Below are 8,135 nucleotides of genomic sequence, written 5' to 3' on the forward strand. Positions count from 1 at the left end.
AAGGTTTTAATATATATTTATTGAAACCAATAAATTACAGTTCAAAATAAGCTTGCGGGAAAAAAAAATGTTCATAATGCCGGACTGCGCACAACCTCCCTTTCTCTTCGGCGCTCAGCCTTCACACTATCCTGGATTTTTTCAGACAGCACATTGGTCAAGTTGGTTGCTGCCGCCAGCGCTTCATTTTTTGTTGAGCGGGCCCAATGGGCAAGGGTCGCTGAAAAATAAAGAGTTCATACCTTGTTAAACAGATTAAAAGTATTAGTAATAATAATTCACCACAAGGTATATACACAGCAGACCAACCTCCAACGACGTTGACCTTCTCCGGGGTCAGTGCGGGTTTGGGGTCTTCGCCGAGGTTCCTATTGCGTGGGTGCACATTCAGTGCAAAGATTTCCTCCGCTCGGCTTTCATGCAGTGCTGTATTTTCTCAACCAATATACTGGTGAAGTTTCGGGCTGCGCAGCTGATGAATCTGTGCCATTCACCCGAGACCAATGAAACAGCGTTGCTGCAAAATAAGAGGTAACATGTTTCATGCATGTCTCAGAACAGTCATATCAATTTATAGATATACACAGCAGACCTACCTTCTAACAATTCACACGACAAACAGTGTCTACAGAGATCATGCGCTGCATCTATTCCGAATTTTTAGAAGTCGAGTTTATATATCATCAGCAAAAAATAATAAAAAAACACCATTATTTTCACTCGAATTCATATGCCTACACCTGCAACAGGTTCAGAAATATTCATTTAGAGTGCAAATACGGGCCCTTAGCGCTTTCTTTGAACGTCGCGTACAGAGTTACGAGTACACTTCATAGTTATTTAGCATGCCGTTCAAAGCACAAGTATTGCACGGCACTCATTTTCTGTGATGCTCCCAAACAAATGGCAGCAAGTTTGCGAGCACTCCGCACAAACCCATAAACAAACTTAGCTAGAGCAGTATAGAAAGCATTTGTTTACAATGCAACGTTCCATCGTCTCAACACTCAAAGCACTCTGCCTGTATTATATCTACATCTTCTCTAGGATACTGAACAACTAGCACTCGAAGCATAAATGGTATAATTACCTTCAAACGGCTGCATCGCTGACAATTGGCAGGCAGCATTCCTCACACAATGGGTCCATATATCCGTCTTGTCACAGGCGTAAACACTTGTCCGGCGTTCGCCTGAAGTCAAAGTCTTCCACAGATGAAGCTGCCGAACACTAATTCGACAAAGTCTAATTTACGCACGCCATGACTGCACGTTCCTTTTGAAAAACAGCACAACTAAGCAGCGCGACCACGGACCACCGAGCGCTCGGTAGCTAGCCCTCGTCCCATGTGGTGTACGAAACTAGCATCGCTGTTTTTCTAAATTTTATGTCTTTGTTATCCAGTTTCTTTCTTCCATTAAATATTGCCAAATTGGCACGAAATAATTCATTTCAGTTTATTTTATATGTAATCTTTATGCTTGATTGCTTTACTGCTTCGTTCAATGTTTGAGCCTATGAGATACGGGACTAATGTGACGGCAGTCGATGTAGAGAGGCTGCGTTTGTGCAGCGGTTTGTGGGTGGGTTTGTGTCGGCAGCATGTCGGCAGTCTCAGCTGTGGTAGCTTTCGGCACTGGCACTACTCCATTTTTCGTTCTCGTACGGAAGTAACCGCTGTGCTGCACACAAGACTATTAAGCATGGCATGCTCCCAGCGAGACGACGGCAATATTAACACCCCAACGTCAATTGGGCCCGCCTCGGTTGCGCGTATTGTCACCGTGATGGACGTAAAAAGATTGACAACAGCTTTTTAATGTTAGTTGAATGTACCGATGCTAAAACAAGCGTACGCTTGTGTGCACTGTGTTCCGCATTTGCGCAACGGAATAATCCACGATAATATGATTTTAAAAAATACATATATATCAGGTGAGGTAAGGCTGTATATATTAATGTAATGGGGTTTAAACAACACGAAGAGGATGACGTCTAAACAAGAAAAGATAATTCATTCGCAAACCATGAGATGCCATTTTCTTATTCTCTCATTGTCCTAGGAATATTACTAGGCCAGTGATGGTACCCTTCTGCGAATAGGACACAAAAAGCTCTTAGATAAAACCCATTTACTCAAGTGCAGCAATTCTGCGTATGCGTTCAATTATCTTTCTTCTTTCACTTTGAAGAACCGTACAACCAAGACAACTGGTCGCACTTCCAGTTAGGGCGCAACTGGGACCACTTGCTTCCAATTTAACTGGTTATGGTTTCCAACTGGGATCAGCTTCTTCCAGTTCAACTGGTCATGGTTCCCGTTGGTGGCCAGTTCAGCTGTAACTGGAACCAGCTGCTAACTGGGACCAGTTGCAACTGGAATTAACTGGGACCAGTTGAGTTGTAACTGGGACCAGCTGCTAACTGGGACCAGTTGCAACTGGAATCAACTGGGACCAGTTGTTTCCCAACTGGAACCATTTGGTCCCAGTTGATACCAGTTGAAACCAGTTGGATTCCCAGTTACTCATTTTCACCTGGGTTATGTATGTTCGTGCGTGCGTTTGTATGTGTGCGTGCCTATATACGCAAGCAAAACTGAAAAAATTTCGGGGGGGGGGGTTTGAACCCCCCCAACCCCCCCCCCCCCCCCCCTTGGCTATACGCCCCTGGCACTTTTGATCGCGATCGAGCACGCGATCTGCAATTTTTAGGCCGCGGATTAACTGCCCGTACGTAAGTAGGTTAACATACAATCTTAATGAAGGTAATGTATCAAACAAAGAAACTAGCCCTCAATAATTCCCTTCTTAGGTTAATATAACAGAATTTCTGGAGTGGCGCAGTCCCTGCACCAACCTGCGCTGTATGCACTGCAGGTAAGTCTCATTAAACTGAAATAAGGAAGTAAAGAAGGCAACAGGAGTATTACGCGCAGAACACGAATGTCATATTGTCACGAGTGGTCTGCACACGCGTTTCGCGATTATTAGTAAACTTTATCCTGATGTGCAAGTCTCTCGTCGCATGGCAAGTATAATGATGCCAGCTTCAGAAAAAAGAAAACGCACAAATTCAAGCGTAAGTTAATTAAATGTGCTCCCAGATACCTTAATTTTGACCTTCGGTGCCCCTGATAAGATATGTCGTCCCCTTTCCCTTTGTTCCCCTTTCTCTGTACATTTGTCCCAGTGGGCACGACATTTTTTGAGCAAAGAGCATTTTTTGAATTTCCCGCCAAATCCCAGCAGCTGAACGTGGTTAGGGACGTCATGGGTTTCAATGTACTTTTTTTCTTCTTCGAACTTTTACCCGCCTTGGCTCAAGAAAATTTCCTAAAACTTCACAATGTTCATTTTCACCAATAAAGAATTATGTAACGATCGACGCGTCCAAATCTGTGACGTGACGGCGAGTTGGGGCGGGGGGGGGGGGGGGCTGCGATGAACCTTCGCCCATGCTTCGCCCCCTCCTGAAGGGGAACCAGCGCACGCCTATGATTCCAGTTATGACCATAAAAGAACAGGCGAAAAGCATGGAAGAGGAAAAAATACAGCCTTTTCTTACATGAGGCCGGCGCGGCCGGGATTCGATCCCGCGACCTTCGGGTCAGCAATCGAGCACCGTAACCGCTAGACCACCGTGGCGGGGTTGCGACCCGCGCGAAGTTGTCCAGTTTGGCGCGCGTTTCGTACCGATGTGGAAACCCGCGATGTCTCGGCCGCGGCATGAACGTTGCATATCATTTGCCTCCTCCGCTGCAGACTGACGGCCAGAACATAACTGCCTGAATATTTTTTTTTTTTTCGTTTTATCCGAATAAGTTTTCGTGCCGCCTCTCCCTTTATACAAGTTTCACAAGCAGCTCAGAAGACGTGCACATGCGCGCACTAGACATCAAGTGAGTTTACCTCAAGACAGATACAGTTTTATATATATTTCATATATGTACGTGCGCTGTTTTTTGCGCACGTCACAGATCACGCTTCACGTGTATGAGCTGTCATTCATTCTAGCAGCTTGCACTGCTAAAACGAATGAGCTAGGACCCACCTTACTGCTGATTTCAGTAGACGGAAGAGCCTGCAGAAGCAGAAGAAGGTGACGTACGCTCATCTGCAAACCTTTTTTTTTTTTTTTTAGAAACGTATTTCACTGGTAATGCCGTCCTTTTTCGGATAGCTCCCAGTAGAAAAGGCAGCAACGTTTTTTTTCTTTCTTTTTCTTTTTTTCTTTTGATTTCTCACGTGGAAAACGCGGACGGAGTTGTGGGACTACATTCATAAGCGGTATAAAGAATTTGGCTCTGTAGTCTTCTCTTCCTTGCTAAGAAAAGTTGTCCGCAGCACTAGTGTCGTAGCCAGAGGGTGGCACACTGGGCACATGCCCACCCCCTTCCCCCCGGGAATATTTCTTTCTGCGCCATGGGATACAGAGCACAATATGACACTCAACCACACTTGCCTGTCTGTCCCCCACTTAGATCAAGGAAGTGCCCCCAACAAATTTCTGCCTACGTACACCACTGGTCCGCATGTACAGAACAGTCCGGGCTTCCTTGGTAACCGACATGCCATCACAACAACTTGTTATCTACAGATGGTCAAAGTTAGACGAGCTGGTGTCCAACAGTGCAGCATGCTCCGTGATGTGATTGACCAAAGCCATTGCGGCGCAGCTTCTGGAGCAGCTAAAGCCTCACATTTGAGCAGTAAATTGGTCTCTTGGAGCAGTTACCATTCTTACATTTTCGAGCGCAAATATTTAATCTCCAAGCTGGAGCAGTACGTCGCACAGTTTAGTGAAATTGACATATATATGGCATGCATGCATATTTATTCATCATGTTCTAAAATATAAAATTAGGTTACTGGTCTTTGTCTTCCTGCAGACATCCCTAAGTTTCTTTTTAGTCTCGTGACCTAGGGCGATCTAATATTTCTCAGCAATCCATTTAAAATTTAATTGAATCAGGCTTTCTAACTGATACTTTTATTACAACATTGGAAGAGCAAGCTGTTTAAATTCTGTGTGTGTTCTTTTTACTACTGAAAAGAACTATTCTGATGGTATTTGTGCTTTTAGCACAACCTACACCTTCGTTGTGTGGTGAAATGCCTGCTGTCGTACCTTTGCGGACAAGTTGAAGGGATCCTGGTTCGCGGACATTTGCATTTTTTCGCTGACATTGCATTGCAGTAAAATAAAGGATTTTAAAGTGGATTATTTGGCTAAAGTCTACTTGTGTCCCATGAAATTTGCGGTAATAAAATGCAGTGTGTTTAATTTTGACAAGTTCTTTAACATGAACATTTGCCGCATTCGAGAAGCCCAACCTAGACACTGGTATACTGTGAGACCACATGTTTTCAGCAAAATCCCCCAGTGGGTAGAATTGTTGATAAATCTTTACCGTACAATGTATATTATAAAAACTTATGCACCCGGCATGAACATTTCTGGAAGTCAATTACAATAAACAGCGCAAAGTATATAAAGAAAGCAAACTAATACAAGACGGTCTCTTCAAGAACATGCTCGTATAACTACAGTAAAACCTCGGTGATACGATCACGGCTCTTACGAATTTCGGGGTGATACGAATTTTTCTGTGGTCCCGGCCAGGGCCCATTAGCCTGCAATGTATTCCAGTACGATTGTTGCAAACCGAATTTCACCCGCAACGTTTGATACGAACGTACGCTAGCGCACAGGTACGAACAGGTGCGGCCCGCGCTGTCGCAGAAGACGCGGCAGTCACGCGCGGGCGCGGGCATGCGCGCTGCGCGACCATCAACGGTGCGTCGTTGCTTCCGATATAGTGCGCGCGAATATTGGAGGTCTTTAGGCGCCTTCGCGTTTAGGTTACGAATGATGTTGACGTCGCGCTTTTTTTTTTTTCGCCGCGTTGACGCGTGCTCCTGTGCTCGAGGCAGCAGCGTCTCTCTCTGTACTGTGTTAACACGTGCCTGCCACGTCGATGCAAGCTATGTCCCCACAATCAAACGTTCTATGAAACAAGACTAAAACTTGGGTTGTGGGTCTACCATGAAGTCCCATTAAAGGTGGACGAAAACCCCAAGAGACGAAGCGAATGGTCTTTGCGAAGGAGCTTGTCCTCCATCTATCGTGTGCAAAGCGCTTCTTAAGTCACTTTCGCCGCAGCACTTCAGTGTCATGCAAAAAAGCGTAGTAACATTAGGAAGGTGCTACTAGCGGTCAATTACACACGCGCGCATGCACCTTATATACGAGTACAAGTATGATCATTGTTGTTTAAAAACTTTACTAGCAATCATTCAGAGCTGTTTATGACGTCGCTGCGGCCCTGAGAGACACTGAATCAAAACGTATGCCAACTTTCTTTTGTCGCATACTAATTTTCCATGTTTTCTGGTGATACGAATTTCGGATGATACGAATATTTTTGGTAACCCCGCGAGATTCGTATCACCGAGGTTTCACTGTACAATTGAGCAAAAGACTGTCATCCTACAAAAGCTTCTAATTCAACACAGATGACATTTCTCTAACTCCAGAACAGTTAAAAACTATTTGTACTCAACTTAATAATGTAATCTTGCAGTATGTGCGAACAATTCCACCCGTGCGAACAATTGTCCCCTGCTCCCTCGTCATGCTGCCCACCCCTTAAGCCACAGTCATTAGCAGAATTGCCAGCTAAACTCTCTTCATTTAGTAGACTGCTGGAATAAACTTTGCGTACATAAACATAATATTTCGATTAAAACTAGGGGCGTGCGAATATTCGAAATTTCGAATATTTTTCGAATAGCGTTTGCTATTCGATTTGATTCGCACTGGAATTTTACTATTCGAACTATTCGAACTTCCTAAAAACAAGTACAGTTAGCGTCGGATTTAAAATGACCCCTAGAAATTTTTAATATGCTTCACCTCATCACACTCTCGTATTGCGGCAAAGCTGCCTTTCAAGCTCCTTTACGGTCGAACTTGGCCAAGACGCAGTCTATGTCCGATTGGAAGTGGTCCCTAAATTTTCAATATGCTTCACCTCCTCACACTCCCGTATTGCGGCAAAGCTGCCTTTCAAGGTCCGTTACGGTCGAACTTAGCCAAGAGACAGTCAACGTCCGTTTGGAAGTGGTCCCTAGATTTTTCAATATGCTTCACCTCATCACACCCCCGTATTGCGGCAAAGCTGCCTTTCAAGCTCCGCTACGGTCGCAAATGTATTAACTCAAGAAAACGCTGGTTCCAATATGGAGATGAAAGATGTGGCAGTGTTGGGGGCTCAATTAATGCTGTTTTGGACCTGAAATTTGGGCAGGAAGTCCGAAAAATCGGACGCTGAAGATTTTTAGCATCCAAAATTTCAGATGCTCTTATATATCGACGTCTACGAGGCAGATTTGGAACTTCGGACTTGAAGGGAGCACACCCTTGTCCGCCACATCAGTTGGCCTTCCACAGCAGTTGAAAGAGGAGGAGAGGCTGAGGAAATGGCATCTCTGCCTATCAAGTGTAAAGTGTTGTCGGCAACACTTTGGTTGCACTAAATCATGTACATAAATACAATTCGGCCTCTACATTGCCTCACTCTTGATAAGAAAGACAACTATGAAATATGACCCCACCAGCACTTCATCAACCTAGCGAAAAGAAACACTTTCATGTTGCGATCTCACAAGAACATACTTAGGGATTCTCTGCAAATTTTTCTGTAATTTTACTTCGAATTATTCGAAAAATGTTTGAGAAATATTCGAAAATTATTCGAAATTATTCGATTCGATTCGCACTCAATCTTTATTATTCGAATTCGCTTCGCACCCAAAATTCTGCTATTCGCACAGCTCTAATTAAAACTGTTACTTATGTTCTGATGCCTCCCCCCACCCACACCTCTCCCAGGCATTGTCGTCTTGGTTGGTATATACATCAAGTCAGAGCCTTTAACTCTTTTATGAATTTGTGCAATGTGCAAGCTCCCATGTTTGCGCGTGCCACGAGCTATTTGGACAAGGCAAGTCTTTTGTGAGGTAGGCTTGAGCTACATGAGCTGCGTGAGACGACGTGCTGTATAACAGTGTATAGGAGCTTTGGCCTTCTCGTTCTCTTAAAATAATTTTTTTTTGCATACAGTAGTTGAT

At 44.3% G+C, this 8,135-nt stretch overlaps 1 long non-coding RNA gene across 1 annotated transcript; it reads right to left on the reverse strand.

The window, feature by feature from the left end:
* Positions 1–3: 3 nt before the first annotated feature.
* LOC125756358 (uncharacterized) lies at positions 4–1,412 on the reverse strand. Its single transcript, XR_007414436.1, has 3 exons — positions 1,091–1,412; positions 310–517; positions 4–220 (listed from the first exon to the last, which is right to left on the reverse strand). It is a non-coding gene; the product is annotated as an uncharacterized LOC125756358 (long non-coding RNA).
* Between the last annotated feature and the right edge of the window lie 6,723 nt (positions 1,413–8,135).

The sequence above is a fragment of the Rhipicephalus sanguineus genome, chromosome 1 (genome assembly GCF_013339695.2).
Source record: "Rhipicephalus sanguineus isolate Rsan-2018 chromosome 1, BIME_Rsan_1.4, whole genome shotgun sequence".
In the NCBI taxonomy this organism is placed as follows: Eukaryota; Metazoa; Arthropoda; class Arachnida; order Ixodida; family Ixodidae; genus Rhipicephalus; species Rhipicephalus sanguineus.